A 20,088-nucleotide genomic window follows, 5' to 3' on the forward strand; every position below is an offset into this window, starting at 1 on the left:
GGGGGACCTGAACATGGTATTTGACTCAGCAGTGGATAGGTCAGCGCAGCGTCACCCGCAGGCTGGGGAATTATCGCACACAGTGAAAACACAATTAGCTGACTTGGATCTTCATTATCTTTGGCGTGGGTTTCATCCCTTAGATAGAGACTACTCTTACTACTCACATGCACACAAGACATACGCCAGACTGGATTATTTGCTGGTCACTGGTCCGGTCCGAGACATGGCCACTGCTTCTGATATAGGGGTCATTTCTCTTTCGGATCACGCACCGGTCTCAGGGACCTTCCTTCCCCCGTCGAACCCGGCTCGTCGTGGTGTTTGGCGTCTTCGAGACACTCTCCTGCACAAAAAGACAGTGGTGCAGCGCATAATAGAGTCGGTGAAAGACTTCCAGCTGCATAATTCCAATTCTGACACCCAATTGGCGACTCAGTGGGGAGCTCTTAAGGCAGTGTTGCGGGGGGAATTCATAGCGATCTCTTCGGCAGAAAATAAAGAGAGACGGCTAAAACGGGAGGAGCTCACACAAAAGGTCAGGGAACTAGAACAGGTGCACCGCCTCACCGGGGCCCCCAGGATTTGGAGACAGCTGAAGGCGGCGAGGAAACTCCTGTCGTCTCTGGACTTGGACAGAGCTGAATATGCGGCGTTACGTCTAAAACATGCCTATTATACAGGGAGGGATCGATGCGGTCGCTTACTAGCGGCCAAACTCAGAGCTGCGCACCAATGTCGTCGAGTGAAAAAGATTGCGGTGGGAGCAGGGCAGCTAGTCACAGATGACGCTGAAATAGCTGATGCCTTCCGCCAATTCTACTCTGAATTGTACTCGGAGGGGGACTCGCGGATGGAAGAGCCGGACGTCTATTTAGACTCGGTGGCTCTCTCGTCCCTGGCTCCAACGCAAGCTGACTATCTAGAACGAGAGATGCGGATTGAGGAGGTTGTCGCAGCTATTTCTAGACTTAAGCATGGGAAGGCCCCGGGCCCAGACGGCTACACTACTCTTTTTTACAGAACGTTCAGCTCAACGTTAGCACCCATTTTAACCAAGCTGTTTAACTCCTTCACCAGCCCCGGAGCAATCCCGCCGGATCTCCTACAGGCCACGGTATCGGTCATACCCAAACCTGGGAAGGACAGGACTCAGTGCAGCTCATACAGGCCGATCTCCCTCTTAAATGTTGATCTCAAGATCTATACGGGGATCCTTGCAGCGAGATTGGCGCAGTACCTCCCCGGTTTGATTGTGCCAGACCAGTCCGGCTTTGTGCCTGGGAGACAAACTGTAGATAATACTAAGAGAATAGTGCACATTTTGGAAAAGGCCTCGCGGATCCCGGGGGAGAGGATGTTACTTTCGGTCGATGCTGAAAAAGCATTTGACCGGGTGCACTGGCCATATCTGGAACGGGTGATGGAACGAATGGGCATTGGGGAGAAATTTAGATGTATGGTGTTTAACTGCTACAAGTTTCCGTCAGCAGCAGTGCGAGTTAACGGCTACGGCTCGAAACGATTCAATATTGAACGCGGCACGAGACAGGGGTGCCCGCTATCCCCTCTCCTTTTTGCTCTTTATATGGAGCCCTTTGCCCAAAGAGTGCGACAGAACTCGGACGCAATCGGTCTGAGAATGGGAGGTTATACCCACACGGTTAGCCTATACGCAGATGACGTGATTTTTACATTGGAAGACCCGAGGCGGGCTTTGCCCGCATGTATGGATGAACTCGAGGCTTTCGCGGGGGTAGCCGGATTTAGGATGAATGTGGGGAAGTCTACAGCATTAGATGTCTCCCTGACGCCCGCAACGAGACAGGAATTGCAGGGGCTTTTTCCTCTGCGTTGGTCACGGCACCATGTACAGTTCTTAGGTATCATGCTGGCACCCACGTTGCAGACGATGGTGACGGTTAATTATGAGGCACTGAGCAAGAAAGTAAAAGAAGAACTGGGGAGATGGAACAAGGGGACGATATCCTGGCTCGGAAGGATAGCGGCGATTAAGATGACAGTCTTACCCCAGATTCTGTACTTATTCCGAGCATTGCCGCTACAACCCCCTAGAGGATGGATTCGGCAGATGCAGACTGAGGTGTCCCGTTTTGTTTGGCACGGCCGTAAACCCCGGATGAGGCGGGCCCTGACAACTTTAGCGCCGGAGTCGGGGGGACTGGGAGTCCCGGACATTCGCAAATATTTTCAAGCGTCACAGCTGAGGTACCTGGTGGAATGGAGCAGGTGGGAGTCAGATAAACACTGGCTATTCCAGGACCAGGCGGTCGCGGGGCGTCCCTTGCAGGAAATACCGTTCCTGCGTAGATCACATCGCCCCCCGAACCTCTACGCGTCTTATGTCACGAGGGTACCGCTGAAAGTATGGGACGCCGCCAACAAGTCTTTTGATCTCACCACGTTCCCTTCTCCATTCACACCTATTGTGGACAACTCGGACTTTGCACCGGGGATGGAAACTGGAGCCTTCTCGCACTGGAGGGCGAAGGGTTGCAGGGCGCTTTTTCACATGTACAGTGAAGAAGGGATTCTCCCCTTTCAGAGCTTTAAAGAGAGTTATCAGATGACCGAATCGGATAGAATGAGATATTGGCAGGTCCGACACTGGGCCCTGCAGCCACAAGTGAGGGAGTCAGCAGACAGGAAACTGTAGCCATATGAGAGATGGTTGGCGACACGCACATCAGACACTAAACTCATAACTGATCTGTATAAAATGCTACAGCCCCCACCCTCCCACTTTTATATCCCCGGCAGAGAACGTTGGAACAGAGAATTGGGGAGAAAACTTAGCCACAAGGAATGGGAGCAGATCTCGTACCGAGCAAGACACTCAGCCTATCATGTAGGACTCACCGAAACCTTCACCAAGGTATCTACGTATTGGTACCATACTCCGGAACGACTGCATGAGATGAACCGGCTCATAGATAATGTGTGCTGGCGCGACTGTGGGCATGTAGGCACATTGACACATATCTTATGGGACTGCCCACTGTTACAAGCATATTGGATAGAGGTGATTAATGAGATAGATACTTGTTTTGGTATTGAACTGCCCCGCTTTCCGGCTTATGTCCTGCTTGGTCTCCCCAATGGCTTAATGTACCCGTTGAGATCCCGTAGGGGGAGGCAGATTGCTATCGCGCTGGGCTCAGCGGTTCAAAACATCCTAATACACTGGCGCACACCCACTACCCCTTCTATTACAGGTTGGCTACACAGGCTGTGGCATGTTCTGGGGATGGAAAAGCTATCACTCACACTGGCCGGGGAGGTTGAACAATTTGAGGAGCTGTGGCAACCTTTTCATGCGCTACTAGCCACAGAATTCAAGGAACTTACATGCCCAAGATACCTGAGGCTTCTGAGAATCACACCGTCAATATAGCATACTGTCCAGTTGGGGAGGGAGTGGGGGGATTCACTACATGCGATGGGAGAGAGGAGGGACAGGAGCAAGAGTATCTAAGTTCTAAACTATACAGCACTGGACAGGGGGGGGGGGAAAGGAGGGAGGGTAGGGAGGGGAGGGCACGGGTGGTTGTTGGGGGGGGTAGTTTCATTGAAATGGAGGGTATGGAAGGCTTGTTATCTCTTTCTAGTCCTTCCACACGGTTCAGCACACAGGGCCGAAACCCAGGGAAGCCCCTTGTGAGGCTGGGACATTTGAACTTTATTTTTGGAAACGATCCCTGGCACAAGCATTGACTCCTTATGTAATTGTTTTTCCTTTTTGCTGCTGTACCCTTCTAATAAAATACTTTAAACCTAAAAGCCAAGAAAGCGGAGATAAAATTATCTCCCTATTACCTAGCTGTCGCTAACACCAGTTACCAACAGCTAGTAGGTGATAGCGACCATCTTGGGCCCCGCTTTGCATGTCAGTGATATTTATCACTAATGACATGCAAAGTGAGCGTGCCAAGATGTTAGCGACTGGAAACAGTCGCTAACATCGCTATCTTCAAAAGCTAACACCTGCCCCTGAGCAGTTCTTAGCCATGTTATCCAATGGTAGATGGATAACATGGCTAAGAGCATTAGCTCGGTAATGCATGAATATCGCTGACTTTTCAGCGATATTCATGCATTTCGGCTGATTTTTATCGCTTAGGAGATAAACCTTGATAATAGCAAGGTTCCTAAGCGATAAAAATCGCCGCAGCTTGGCGATAAAAATATCGCCGCTAAACCAACATAGCGATAATTATCGCTAGTTGTTGGTAATATGCCCCTGTTTTTTTGCATCTGCAGAACCTCCGCTGGCTCCACCAGGGTAAATCGCTGACCAGGCAGCATGTCCGCCAAGGTGCCGCCAAATCACAATGAAGGTCTTCCCACCATTTTGAGGACAGATGACCGCCACTTATTGCCCCTGCCCACATCTGCTAAGTATTTCACCCAATGGCAGGGAAAATGTAGAATGGTGCGCACCCCCCCCCCCTTCTATGTGTTAGGCCACTTTTTTGTATGGAGTTTATAGTCTCAATACAAAAGTTTGCTTAGCAGACACTTTGGGGCCCATTAGGATGTCGGGCGGATTGCCCCCGCCAGCCTGGCGGGGGCAATCCGCCCGACATCCTTCCCTGAATTCCCCCCGCCATATTACAAAGGCGGGGGGACCGCAGCGGAGAAAAACACCGCCCGCCGCTTTTCCGCCCGGTCGCCTTGCGGCCGGGTGGAAAATGTTTAATATGGTGGCGGTGTCTATTAGACACCGCCAGCCATATTACAATGGGCTTTGGTAGATGCCTTTCCGTGGCGGGCATGCGGTCTTCACTCTGGGAGTGAAGGAGAGTACGGGGGTGCACACGGGGGGTACCTGTGGTACCCCCCTGCATTTGCATAATCAAAGCGGCAGGCACCGCGCGTTGCCTGCTGCTTTGATTATGCAAATGCTGAAATGCTTTTTTAGCATAGTGGCGGGCGGTGCAGGGAGCACCGCCCGCCACAATGCTAAAAATACAGGATGTGCCTGCCACTGTGGCGGGCACATCCTAATACTCCCCATGGGAACCCCACCCTTATGGCGGGCGGTCCCGATTACCACGAGGATGGCGGGCAGGCAAAGTCTGCCCGCCATCCTAATGACCCCCTAAGTGTCGCACCAGGTCAGCAAACCTTTAGTGCTGGGAGGGAACTACCACTGAGGCGCTTCCCTGTTAGAGAAGCCAGAGAATAACAGACTTGCTCAGGCGCACAGTGACACTAATTCCCAACACCCCTCCAAGAACTAACTGCCCACAGATAATGAGTGCGTAAGTGCATTAAGTCCCTAGGGGTGAAAGGGGATAGGGAGAAAGAAGAGACAGCTTAAACAGTGGTTCTCCAGGAAGGGTTCTTCTTTTCTTCTGTTTAATTTTCTATTTCCTAAAATAAAATCTCCCTGCGATGTATAGGAACTGTAAGGAAATAGAACAGAACATAAACTATCCTACACTAATTTTCGAATTCTCTATTATTTTTCTCATGAAATCACTACATACATGTGGACATGTGGCAGCACTAGTGCTTCTGGACCTCAGTGCAGCCTTCGACACTGTAGCACATCATACGTTGCTGCAGTGTCTGAAGAAAGGAGGGGTGACAGGCCGGGCCTGGTTATGGCTGGAATCTTTTCTCACCAACCGCAGCTTCTCGGTAGAGCAAGGAGGAGCACGCTCCGACACCTTTGACCTTGGTCAAGGAGTGCCACAGGGCTCAAGTCTCAGTCCAACCCTTTTTAATCTATACGTCACCCCAGTGGCTTCTACGGCAGAACGATATGGGGTAGAAGTAGTGACATACGCAGACGACACACAGTTGGTGGTCGCTCTGACCCAACCTGCTGAACAAGCAGCCGCCAATTTCTCAGCATGCCTCCAGGACTTGGCGGGATGGATGGCGAAGAATTGCCTCCGTCTTAACGGGGACAAGACTGAGGTGCTGATTGTTGGAAAACCTCCCTCAGTCTGGACATCTGCCTGGTGGCCACAGACCCTGGGGCCCCTTCCTACCCCTAGTGACCAGGTTAAGAATCTGGGAGTATGGGTAGACTCGAAATTGGACTACGACTACCATACCAGACGGGTAGCCGGCACGTGCTTCTCGATCTTACGGAAACTCCGCAAAACCATCGACCTGCTCCCTGAATCATCTAGGAAGACCCTTGTCCACGCCCTGGTCACATCAAGATTGGACTACGGCAACGCCCTTTATTTGGGGGCCAACGCCTCTAGCCGGCGGCGACTGCAGACTATCCAGAACGCTGCCGCCCGCCTGGTCCTCCGGTTGCCCAGAAGAGCCTCCTCAAAAAAAAAATCCCTTCAGACTCTTCACTGGCTTCCGATCAATGAAAGAATTGATTTCAAAGTCCTTTGTATCAGTCACAGGATAGTACATGGCAAGAGCCCGGCCTTCCTTCGGAACCTTCTATGCCCCTACACGCCCACTCGTCAACTCCGCTCGCTAGGAGCAGGCCTCCTTGCTGTCCCCAGACACAAGAAAGCCAGAATGGGTGGAAGATCCTTTCACATTCTGGCAGCACGTAAATGGAACTCTCTCCCCCTGAGCTTAAGAGCGGAAACATCTGAGCTCATCTTCCGCAGAAAGCTCAAAACATTCCTCTTTCCCAATGATTAACCAGTCTCGTTTGACTTCGGAGTTGATGGCTCTTCTGACAGCGCGGGGACACACGGAAGTGTAACCATGCGCTCTACAAATTCAGAAATAAAATAAATAAATACCTAATCTTCGTTTAGGCTATTGCTCCTCTTCTATGCTATGTAACACTTATTTTCTTCCAGTCAACAGTTTACTTCTATCTTGCTAATCATTCATTACACTCTTAGCATATAATAAGAGAGTAATTGGTTATCTTTTCCTTCCTGGGGCAAGTACTTGATTGTCAGAACGATTTGCTGATGAAGAAACAACTGTTCTTTCAGGTAAGTGTTCTTCAATCTAAATTCTTGTTTTTTCTTGCTTCTTATTTACTTCTTACTCAGTAGCTCGGTACACAAAAATATACTGGTAAGTATTGATTATTTGTTGTGCTTGGACTCCTTATTCTTCCTTCGAACACGCTCTTTCCTATGAATTTTCTACATTCTCTGTCTCTGCTCAAGCGCTATTACTTACTGCTCACGTTATAATTTGAGTTCTGTGAATATTAAATTGAGACAAACTCAAATTTTCTGAGACACTACCTTGGTTTGTCGAGTTTACAACCTGTTCTCAGGAGAGAACCAGTGACACAACTCGCTATGGCACACTGCACACTCAATGACGGCAAGTCCGAAAAGACGGTTTGTTTCCTAAGATTATATTTGGAGCATGACGGACAGACTCAACTGAGATCTGAGAGACGATACTCTCTTGCTCCAAAATCCATGCTCAGTAAAGATATGGGAAAAAACACAGTTGATGGACAGAATGCAGAACAATGTCTTACATTCACCCCAGTACAAAGATCTGGGCCTAAATCCATCGTTTTTTTGCACTCCACACCACCCTAGGTCAGACACTGGCTATATGCAAATCAGCCTTGACCCTGTGCCTCATGGGAACAGTCCAGCCCGAACTACCAAGCCATGTCTTTCCTAGGCCGGAATCAAGCATCCAAGGACCGGTTTCTGGCTATCAGCCATCTTCAGCCTGGATAGCTTGACTCCAGTGATGTGGAGAGCCTGGGACTCACGTCTGAGCATAACCAGCCCACTCGGGGGGAAAATTGCAAAAAACACAGTTGATGGACAGAATGCAGAACAATGTCTTACATTCACCCCATACAAAGATCTGGGCATAAATCCATCGTTTTTTTGCACTCCACACCACCCTAGGTCAGACACTGGCTATATGCAAATCAGCCTTGACCCTGTGCCTCATGGGAACAGTCCAGCCCAAACTAAAGATATGGGGGGATATTACCAACGAGTAGCGATATTTATCACTAACTAGGCTTAGCAACGATTTTTTTATCGCTAAGCATCACCGGAAATTATCGCTGAGATAACGTGCTATTAGCAACATTTATCTCCAAAGCGAAAAATTTTCTGGCGATAGCGTGAATATCGCTGAGAATACAGCGATATTCATGCATTAGCGAGGAAATGCTCTTAGCCATGTTATCCACCTCCCATTGGATAACATGGCTAAGAACTGGTCTGAGCAGGCGTTAGTTTTTGGCGATAGCGGGAATTTTTCCATCGCTAGGCCCGCCTTGCTAATAGGCGATAGCGACGTTAGCGACTGCTTTCAGTCGCTAACAGGTTGGGTACGCCCACTTTGCATGTCATTAGCGATAAATATTGCTGACATGCAAAGCGGGCCCCAAACCGCTCGCTATCGCCTAAAAACTGTCGCTAGCATCAGTTAGCGACAGCTTGCTGCTAATATAGCGATAGAATTATCGCCGCTTAGCGGCCGAAAACGGCCGCTAAACCGGCGATAATTGTCTATCGCCCCCCCTTGGTAATATGCCCCATGGTTCTCTAGAATGGAAGATAGTTAATGACAGGCATATTACTGAAGGAACTAAACGCCAAAAACCTACCTTAACTATCTGTGAAGTGCGTGTTTGTTAGTCAGCGTGCTCTTCACATTCCATCCGTGTTTGCAAGGGAACAACTAGTGCGCTGCAGGAGAGATTGAGTTGGCAGACATCTTGGGGCTTATTTAGGAACCCTTGCGTTCCTTTTGCGCCGTCGGTGCGTCACTTTTTGTGACGCACCAGCAGCGTAGATATGCACCATGTTGTGTCATATTTACAGAGTGAGGCATCTAGGTAGATGCTCACTTTGTAAACCCCTGCACCACATTATACCTGTGCCAGGTATAATGTATGCAGGTTGGGTGTTCTGACGCAAGTAAGCCTCGTAGAAGTGACGAAGTGAACTCTATGCCAGCACAATCTCCAGTTATTACACCTAACAGGATTTTGCCACCTTCTGTTCATTACTCCAGTAGAGATGCTGGCTAGTATAGAGTGATTTGCAGAACAGAAGTACCCCAACAATCAGGAATTATTGGTATTTAAAATTGTCAATAAGAACTGCCAAATGTGTATAGTTTCCTTAGCTTAAAAAAACGGTATTTATTTTTGTGAGTTTTATATATCGACCTGAAGATATCATAGAGCGTTACATGAGCACTACTTGCGGACGCATTCATTTTGTTAGGCACGGGGAGATTAAGTGATTTGCCCAGAATCACAGGATGTTGAGCGTCCCTGCCGAGACTTGAACTCGGTCCCCCAGCTTAGATGTCGACCTCTATAGTCATAGGTCACTGTAGTATAGTGCTTATATGGTACGCTGTGTTTCATTATTAGAATTGCATTAAGTCATAGAAAGTTGCAAGCGTCTGAATGGGTTTCTCCCTTTGTAATTGCCAGACGTGCCAAAGTAAAGATCCGCATGTGTATTGACCTCAGATACCTAAATGGCAATATTATTGTCGATCAAGTTCCACTCCCTAGGATTGATGAAATGCTTTCATTTAACAAAAGGTGCTAAATGGTTTTCTACCATTGACCTCTCTTGTGCATATCATCAGATCTCTTTGCATCCCATGAGTAGACGTTTTACTGCTTTCTGTACTTCTTTTGGATGTTTTCAATTTCGTCGAATGCCATTCGGCTTAGCCTCTGCTGCAGCCATCTTCCAAAGACTAATGCATGAGTTATTTGGTGATATGCAGGGAGTGGTGTTCTTTCAGGATGATCTTCTTGTTATGGGAGCCAACAAGAGAATACATGATGAACGCTTAAGAACTGTTATGAATGTGTTGCAAAACAAAGGAGTCACTGCTGAAATTTTAAAGTGCAAATTTGCAGAGAAATAAGTTATTGATCTTGGTCACGAAATAAGTTCCCTAGGAATCAGACCCAAAAGTAGCTTGATAAAAGCCATTACTGAAGCACCCGCACCCAAGTCCAAGGAAGATCTTAGATCATTCTTAGGGCTTGCAGAGTTTTATACGAAATTTGTGAAAAAAGTTCTATGAGAAGACTCATGTCATGAGGTGTCTTCTCAAGAACAAAGTGCAGTTCTCATGGTGTTCGGCGTGCCAACTAACCTTTAATGAAATAAAAAAAAGCCATTACTCAAGCTCCTAACCTTCAAGGTTTTGATCCTTTTGCTGATACCATCGTAACTATTGATGCTAGTAGCAAAGGTCTGGGTACTGTCTTAACTCAACAGGATGACAATAATAAAGAAGCGGCCATTGCCTTTGGTTCGAGTTCGCTTACTCCTGCCGAGGGACGTTACTCAGTAATCGAAGACACGAAACACTGGCATGTATTTGGGCCATAGAACACTTTAGGAAATTTTTGTGGAGTAGGAAATTTGTTTTACAATGTGATCATGAACCTCTTACAAAACTTTTAACTACAGAAGGTTTGACCAATGCTACGGCCAGAATTGCTAGACTCTCTATGAGGCTGCAAGATTTTTTATATGATATACAGTATGTACCAGGTGTTAAAAATTTCACAGCTGATTTCTTAAGTCGCATGTCTCTACCTTTAACTGAATTGGACAGAAACTCTTGGAATGATTTTTCAGTTTCTTAAGTAACCTTTGACACATCCCATAGTAGTTTTAGTAAAGAAGAATGGTCCAAAGCAGAGAATGAGATCACATTTTACTTGAATTGAAGCAATTGATTGTAAGCGGGTGGAGTGCAATGGATAAAAAATCAGTCACTGATGAGAGGTTTTTGGGAAGTACGGGATGAACTCAGTTTATGTGATTCCTTAATCTTACGTGGTTACAAAATCATCCCTCCTAAAAATTTAAGAACCAAAATTCTTGATCTTTGTCATGAAGGACATTCCGGCATCACACGTACCAAGTTACGTTTGAAAGAGCTTTATTGGCGGCCCAAAATAGACATGGATGTGGAACAGTGTGTCAGGTCTCTGACAAAACCCTTAAAACATTTAACCCGCAGTTAACTTCTCCCTCCTGTCCAGAACTACCCTTGGAAGTGGTTGCAGTGGATTTTATGGGTCCGGTTGTGTGGCAAGATGGTTCACAAAAATATATTTTAGTACTGGTGGACACTTTTTCCAGATGGTTGGAAGTAAGTGTGGTAAGTATAATTAACACCAAGACTGTTATCACATTCCTGGATAACATTTTTATTATTGAAGGGTTTCCTAGAGTTATCCTTTCTGATAATTCAAATCACTTGAGATTAAAAATGACTTGCCTGCCTCTGGCATCAAACAGAGGTTTTCTGCACTATATCACCCCAGTGGCAATGACATTGTTGAGGAGTTAAAAACATTGCTTTGGGGTTTTAGGAGTACTACTCATTTCTCTGTTGGCAAAAGCCCCCTTTCCCCTATGAGAAGCAGGATTCCTCATGCCCAAAATCAATCCAGGTTGGTTGAACAAGAATGGTATGGTTCACTCTGATATATCCAAAGTGAAAGAATGTATTAAGCTATCCCAAATGAAAAACAAAATGTACTATGATCAAAAACATGGTGGCAAACCTGCCAGTTTGTGTGAAGGTCAATGGGTTCGTGTAAAACGTTCAAAGAATGTCTCCAAAGGGGAAAACAAGTTCAGTGGACCCAATCGTATTGTGAAAGTCATGAACAACACTGCCTTGTTCCACAATGGTGAAGTATGGCATTTCAGTCATCTTGCATCAGTTTCATCTGACCTTTATGGTAAAATGGAGAATATTTAGAAGGAAAACACACATTTTTGGTGGTTGAAATCTATTGACACCACTCCTCGAGTGGGCCATTCGAGTTCCACCTGTTCTGACCCTTCGGGTGTCACCTCTCAAACTATTCCTCCCATTCAACCTACTTTGTTGGATAAGAATCCACAATGTATTCCTGATATCAATGCACCAATTTGTAATGACAAAGTTATTAAAACTTTTAGTGGTAGAGTTGTTAGAAAACCCAAATCTTTAGAAATGTTTGATTGTCATTAGGTTAATTCCATTTATGTTTTTTTCTTCTTCATTATTTAGTTTTTCCTTTAGGAGGGGGGTGTCATTGTAAGAACTGTGTATCCTTATCTAGAATCCAGAATTGCATGATGTGGTTAGTATTCTGTTTGTATGTCATTCCTGCAAGGAGACTGTTCGTACTCGTTGTGCCTACTGCTCAGGGGCTGGAAATAGAGGAATCTACTTGAAATCCTTTTTACTGCTTACTGTCCTGTGTGAAAATACAACAGTCACTGTTACAAAATGTGACACATACTTTACCTTTAATCACATAATATGTTGTATTATGCTCAGGGCTGGACTGGCCGTAGCGGGCACCAGACGTTTCCCCGGTGGGTCGTTAGGGTGGGGCCGTTGATATGTTACTGGGAGTCGGCAATATCGGCCCCCTGTAACAAAATCGTCTGAAACCGGCCCTCGCAAACTGTTCGGCTGCAGCCCCCCCCTCACCCCAAGGGGGGCCAGCTGAGCAGTTTGCCAGGGCCGGTTTCCGATTCTAGTCCGGCCATGATTATGTTGTAATTGCAATGTGTAGAGTGCTTCAGATGCCTGAAGAGCACACTGGAGCATGGGTAGTATGTTACATCCTGAATCATGGTTGAATTTGAGCTGCAGAAGAGCAACACACAGGAATGCACCAGATTACAGGAAATAGTTTTTACAGTTTGCTAATTTGTGAAAGGGGACAGTCCCCAGGCATGCACTGGATTCAGGAAGCCACTGCAAGCGATCTGAAGAGTCCACTCAGGGGTAACAGAAGAGCACCGCCAGTCAATGGATACAGGCAACATTGTGTGGGATTTAAAGAGCAATCACAGAGGTGTTTCGCACTGGCATGCCCAGCAGAAACTGTAGCAAGAGGAACTACCCAGGAGCAACAGAGCAACAACCCTAGGTATGCTCTGTTTATAGGCAGCCAGGGAACCAAGGTCACAACTAGTGGTGGGCAATAAATTCCGCTTTGCCAGAAGGAGTTCGCAGAGCTTTGCCCACTCCGCGTTATGCTTGTAATGCAGTTGTTTAGGCAAAACTCTGCGAACTCTGCCGGCAAAGCGCTCTCTGTGTGGCAGAGTTTTTTCTCGCGCACAGCATGCCAGAGGTAAATTGTCAAACGCAAGCAAGAATTGGTGTCTTGGGCGCTTGGACGGCACCCGTGAGATTTGTACAACGAGGGTGGTTGCAACCGATCTCAGTGAGAAAGCTGCCACTCAAGTAGAAAATCTACTCCAGTGGCAGCAAAGAAGCAGCAGCTTCTAGTGCGTCACATGTTGCTGTTCTCTCTGATTTTGCAGCATCGAACAAGCTCCCAGGTGCTAAAAATCAGCACAATGTGCCTATTCCGCCCGGTCACAGAACTCTGTGGAAACTCGCAAAATTTTCATGTAACTCCGGAGAATTCTGCGGAGTGAAACTACGCGAGTTCCGCTCACCCCTAGTCATAATCTGTTATGAAGGCCCACCATACTAAACTATGCAACCTGTACATAAAGGAAACAAACAAGTGTACAAATTCTTATATCAAGAAGGCTATGGTGCCTGTCCAGCATCTTTAAGACACATTTGGCCCTTTATCACTTTAGAGTGCCAGTAAGATTTTAGTGTTTGAGTGCTACAGGAAGTGCTGTATAGATTCCATTCAGGTGTGAAGTAGGGGCAAACCATTGGGGTGCACTGGATACAGTCATCTATGGTAAATGTGAGTTAGCCCTCCAGAATCCGTCCAGAAATGAAGAGGGATCATTTCGCCTGGGTGCACGGGATACAGTTGTGGATAGCAAATGCCCATTAGCCCTCCAGAATCCATCCAGGAATGAAGAGTAAGCAAGATTCTGGGGTGCACGGATAAAGTTGTATATGATAAATGTGAGCGATCCTTCCAGAGTCCATCCAGAAGCAAGGTTGGAGCAGCCTGCCGGCGTCCACTAGATCCACGCCCCCTCATAAATGCATGCGAGTCCGACATAGTCCATCTAGGAGCGTGGGAGGAGAAGCCTGCCGGGGCGTACTGGATACAGTTGTCTATGCTAAATGCAAGAGAACCTTTCAGAGTCCATCCAGGAGGTTGGAACAACCTGTAACGTTGCTGGCTACTGCAAGGACAACAGGACAAATGGAGATTTGCTGGTGACACTATTTATTAATCACATTTATGCTCCACAGAGAGCGCCGAGCTTGCAGCCGCACTGCTTGGGCTCCGGCACTCCAATTGCGCGTTTCTCACGCGATGTAAGATGGCCGCCGCTCATGCTATGCGATGACATAGCGTGAGCACTAGAGTGCGACTCTACATATCTCCCCCTTTTATATCAAACAAGGAAATGGCAGTCTCTGTGTTAATCTACTTTTCTTCTCCCAGCTCAAAGTCTCGATACCCAGAAGGCCTCACAATCAATCTGCCCCCCCTTGTGCGTCTTACCAGGTTGGAAGTCACTTCTCTTGCACTGATCATTGTAGACCCCATCTCTCTACCTTCTTGGGTACACTGGCTCTCTCTGCGGGGAGTTTCTCTCTCTTCTCGGGGTTGTACCTCTGCTCTTGGACTTTCACTGCCCCTTTGGTCTGGTTCCATTTCTGCCATCTCCATGCCTCCTTCTCCTTCCTGGTTCACGCTGTCATTCTCCAGTGTCCTCCGATCTGTCGCCACTTGCTCCCGGTCTCCAGGGAGCCATCGTAAGATCTTATTGCACCGGGACATGCGATCCTGGGACCACACATTCCCACCACTGAGCAACGCTGCTCGGTCATATACCTCTTTTACTTGTAAGAGTCAGCTGTATTTACTGTCACCTTTCTTCTGTAACACCGCCAACTTGACCCTGACTCATTCTCCTTTCTCCAGAGATGTTTCCTACACGTTCTTCCTCCTATTATAATGTTCCGTATAGATTGTTTGGGCTCTCTCCAGATTGTACTGCACCACGGCAGGGGACCATTTATTGGTTACCGTCTTCTCCTTCCACGCCAAGTTATCCTTTGTGAAGGGATCTCTACCCCTTAGGATTTGGAAGGCTGTACCCCATGCTCGTCGGGATGATGCAGTAGGCCCATATCATATTTAAGACCTCCTTTTCCCAGTCCTTTCCCATCATGATGGCAGCCTGGATGGACCCCATTAGCACTCTGTTGAAGCGTTCCACTTGTCCAATTCCAGCCGGATGATATATGGAAGTATGTTTGGATATGATCCCATTTCTCTCCATATATTTAAGCCATTTCTCTGAGGTAAACTGGGGACCATTGTCACTTAATATTGACTTGGGAATCCCTTCCCTGAGGAAGGTCGCAGTGAGGAACTTGAGTATCGTCTCAGTGTCCATTTCCTCTTGAATGTGCACCTCAGGCCATTTCGAGTATCTGTCCACTACAGCGCATAGATATTTTGGAGTCCCTTGGTCATCCAGAACGGGTCCTAATATGTCTATAGATAGCTCCTCCCACGGGTTCTTCGGGTTGGTGAATTTTCCTAGGGCTGGCCTCAACGGCGTCATCGTCTTATCTGCTCGTTGGCATTGGTCGCACTCTCTCACATGTCTCTCTATTTGTATGTCCATGCCTGGCCACCAATATCCCTGCTTGGCCCTCATCTTGGTTTTCACGATACCCAGGTGACCTTCATGTAGTATCGTCAACAACCGAGGTATTAACACCGCAGGAGGTACAACTTTGTCTCCTCTGTACAGGAAGGCTCCTTTATCGTCTAGGGACAATTCTTCTCTCACTTCGTAGAATTTCCTGAGGGTTGTCCGTAGGTGTCTTTTTTCGGGCCACCCACCAACCATGTGTTCCTTCACTTCTTGGATGTCCCGGTCCTCTTCGTACGCTTCCATCCACTCTTGGTTGCTGATTACTTTCTCCGGGTCTTCAATCAAAGACATCATCTCTTCGCTCGCTTCCGTTCCTTCTATTACTTCCTCCATCGCTGCAGCTCTGCTCAGGTAGTCAGCTACCTTATTCTTGCTTCCCGGAATGTACTCCACGTCATATCGGTATTCTAGTAACTTCAGGGTCCTCTTGGCTATCCTGGGGGTAGCGCTTGCATGTCCGCTGGACGTGAGTACTTTTACCAGTGGTTTGTGGTCCGTCTTCAGTTTGAATTTCGTGGCCCATTCCACTGCCAGCATCTCCTTCTCTATGACACTGAACTTCTTTTCTGTATCTGATAGGGCTCTGGAGGCAAAGCTTAGTGTTTCCGTTGATCCATTTCTCCTTTCTTGCATAAGGACTGCTCCCAGTCCCTTGTCACTGGCATCTGTCATCAACACTGTTCGTTCTTGTGGGTCATACCCTTGCAGGGGTATGGCTTGGCTGACATCCTTCTTGATTCCCTTAAATTCTTTTTGTGTTTCTTCAGTCCATACGAACGCTGTCTTTTCCCTTGTAAGTTGTCTCATATGATGTGTCTTGGTGGCAAAGTGTTGTACAAATTTTCTGTAGTGCACAGCCATCCCTAGAAACGATCTGACTTCTTCCTTGTTGGAGGGAGGTGAGGCGTTGCAGATGGCTTTCACGTTATCCCTTTTTGGTGTAATCCCTTGCTCTCCTATCTCATGTCCAAGGTAGGTGACTGAAGCCATCCCTAGACGGCACTTCTCCCATTCTGCTGTCAGGCCTTTTCCTTCCAGCACATTCAGCACTTTGTCTAATTTGGTGTTATGGTCTCTCCTGTATTTTCCCATCACCAGGATGTCGTCCTGGAAGTACTGAACTCCTTCCATGTCCTTGAAGAGAGAGTGCATGAGTTTCTGGAAGACGGCCGTCGCCGAGGCAAGTCCAGATGGCATCCTGCAGAATTGATAACACCCAAAGGGTGTTAAGAACGATGTTAACTTCCTGCTTTCTGGGTGTAGTTCTATTTGGTGATATGCCGACATCAGATCGATTGTGGAATACCAATACCATTTTATTCCCTTGGCCTTGGCCAACATTTCCTCGATGCGGGGTAAAGGGAACTTTTCCACCACAATGCACTTGTTCAGTTCTCTCAGATCCACGCACAGCCGGACCTTGCCAATGGGCTTCATTACCACCACCAGGGACTCCAGCCACTCCGCGCAATTTATGGGCTTGATTATCCCATTCTTCTCCAGCCCCCGCAATTCCTGTTGCATTGCTTCTCTCACTGTAATGGGGACATTTCGTACTTCATGCGATACTGGTATGGCATTGTCCTTAAGTTCTATCCTGTGCATGAACTTTTCCAGCTTCCCGACTTTCCCGCCAAACACCTTGGGGAAGTCCCTCTTCAATTTTTCTACGTCTGGCCATTGTTCCGGTGCCGTCATCAGTACTTGTATGTCTCCTCCAGGGTCTACTTTTATGCCCAGGTCTCCTTGATCATCCAGCCTAGGACCGACGGGCCTTTTCCGCAACATACAGTTTGCATTCCGAACTCCGTCCACAGAATTCAAATTTCAACGCTCGGTATCCTACCATGGGTATTTGTTCTACCGTGTACGAGACCGGTCTTATATCCGGAGGTTCCAGTCGTGGCCCCAAGTGGGGCTTGAACTTCTCGTTCCATACCGCTCTTTGGACGATTGTATAGGGTGATCCTGAGTCCACCACAATGCTTATCTGTTCTCCTCCTATCAGCATGTCACACTGCGGTTTGTTCGATCTTCGGCCATCCACACCCAGTACTTGATCCTCTATACACAGCACTGTGTCTTCTTCCTCTTGCCTTCTCTCTTCTGCTTCTTCCAGGTCTTGATCCACATACTTCACCGTGTTGCGGCCTGCCTTCCAACGACACACCTTTTCATAGTGCCCTATTATGCCGCAGAACATGCACTTCGCTCGGAACGCCGGGCATCTCTTGTCATAGGCCTCGTGGGCCTGGCTGCCACATCGATAGCACGAGATTCTGGCTCCTCTCTTTTGCTTTCCTTGTTGCACTGGTTTCCCCAGCCATTTGTTAGGTCCTCTGCTGTTTGTCACTGCGCCTTTGTTCCTTCCTGTGGGTTCTTCGTCGTCGACCTTGTTCACCATGGGCCTCAGAACTGGTTCCCTCTTGGCTGCATCCGCACATCTCTTTGTTAGCGCAGCCTTTTTTACTTTCGCAATCACTTCCTTTAGTGTGGCATCTCCGCTCGCCCAAAACTTGTCTTGCACAGTTTTGTTAGTGGTGTGCATCACTATCTGGTCCTTAATGAACTTGTCGTGTAGCGCGCCAAATTTGCACGTCGCCAATTTCTTCAATGCCGCCACGTACTCTTCAATTGACTCTCCTATTTCTTTTCTCCTATTTCCTGCTGGAAATTATACCGATCTATTGACGTGCATACTGATGGCCTGTAATGCTCATTACGTTCCTCTATGGCATGCGCAAATACGTCGTCATCTGCGGCTTGTCTGGGCTTGGGTACCAGGTTCTGGAACACCCTAATCCCTTCTGGGCCCAGGTTGTGTAGTAATATTCTCTTTTTTCTTTTACTCATGAATGCCTCTTCATTCTCGTCTTCCAGGGCTTCTATGTAGTTGAGAATATACTCTCTCCAGTCTTCCCATTTCATCATGGGCTCTCCCGGTTTTGGTAGGAATGGGATTGGAGTTGTCATTGAAGACGCTTGCGCGCTCATTTCTTCACGCTTTTTCGGCGCTGTTTCCTGGCTCTTGGGACTGCCTGGCGCACTAGTCTCATCCCCCTGCTCTGGTTGGAATTGGGGACTCTCTGCACCTCCTGCTCTACTTCTCCTTGACTCCGCCAGGGCCCCTGTCCAGTTCGAGGCTCTCCTTGTGGTGCTTCCCCGGCCTGTGTACTCCTTGTTAGCTGGAAGGCTGTGGGTGCCTGTCTCCCTGCTATCCTGCGTCCCTTCCTTTGCCCTGCGTGGTGGTACTAGGGGCTGTTCCTCCCTCTGTGCCTAGGGGTAGCTGCCCTCGTACCTGGTCATGCAAGTCTGCACCCTGCTCTGGTGCGTATCCTGTCGCTCTGGCACGCTCTCTGTGGTACTCCTGCCCACTCTCACGTGGGGCCTGTCTTGCCTCTCAGTGTTGGTCCTTCCTTTGTTGCCCTTTTTACTTTATTCCTGTTTTTTTTTTTTCTTGTTGCAGGTCCCATCCTCGTCGCCACTGTAACGTTGCTGGCTGCTGCAAAGACAACAGGACAAATGGAGATTTGCTGGTGCCGCTTTTATCGCTATTTATTAATTACATTTATGCTCCACAGAGAGCGCCGAGCTTGCAGCCTCCAATTGCGCGTTTCTCACGCTATCTAAGATGGCCACCGCTCACGCAACGCGATGATGTAGCGTGAGAACTAGAGCGCGACTCTACACAACCCGCCGAGGTGCACTGGATACAGTCCCACGGGGTAGGTGCTCTGTGGAATCAAACTGAGTGACCAGGTGGCAACCACTAAGTGGGTATTCGGAGCTCCTGGGAGTAACAGAGCTGGCAGTGAGGTCACACTTTGTAATTTCAGGGACCCTCCTAAACGTAGAACCCTCTGAGCAAAGGGGGTCTGTCAGCCTTTCAGCTATACCATAAGTAACTATGGACTCCGTAGGATAGGTGAAAACACAAACCGGTGGATGAAGTAAAATGATGGCAAACAAATGTTTTACGCAGTTTAATGGCAGCGTGTCCGGACAGCAGCAGCAAACATTTTTTAAAGGAAGGTAATGTTTCCTTACGAGCACGTGGGCGGGGGCCGAATGTGGAGAATGTTCACGTGAGAGGAATGCAGAGAGGCCTCCATTCCACTCCGTGTGTAAACGGTGATCGCTGCGGCTCTCAGGAAGCTGCTTTTAGCTTGATGCCGCACCTGGCAGCAGGGAGGGTGGGATCAAGACTCAGATGTCATACGTCATCGTTCTTCCTGGTATCAGACGTCGCTTGTCATACCGGCTAGGTCTGGCATCAAAACGAGTGATAAAGTATTGCAGGCTGCTTACGACACATGAAATGAGGCCACATTATCGATGCTGACATCAGAACGGGTAACGCAGCATTGCAGGCTGCTTCTGAACCATGCCAGGGCTGGGCACACCTCCGGCCCTCATGTGTAGCTATTTGGAAGGCTTGTAACTTTTAGCACATCACGTAAGATGAAGCTACTGGGCGTGCAGCGACCTGCTTTGGAATTTGTTTACAACCTCTATAACG

Source organism: Lissotriton vulgaris, chromosome 2_1 (assembly GCF_964263255.1).
Source record: "Lissotriton vulgaris chromosome 2_1, aLisVul1.2, whole genome shotgun sequence".
In the NCBI taxonomy this organism is placed as follows: Eukaryota; Metazoa; Chordata; class Amphibia; order Caudata; family Salamandridae; genus Lissotriton; species Lissotriton vulgaris.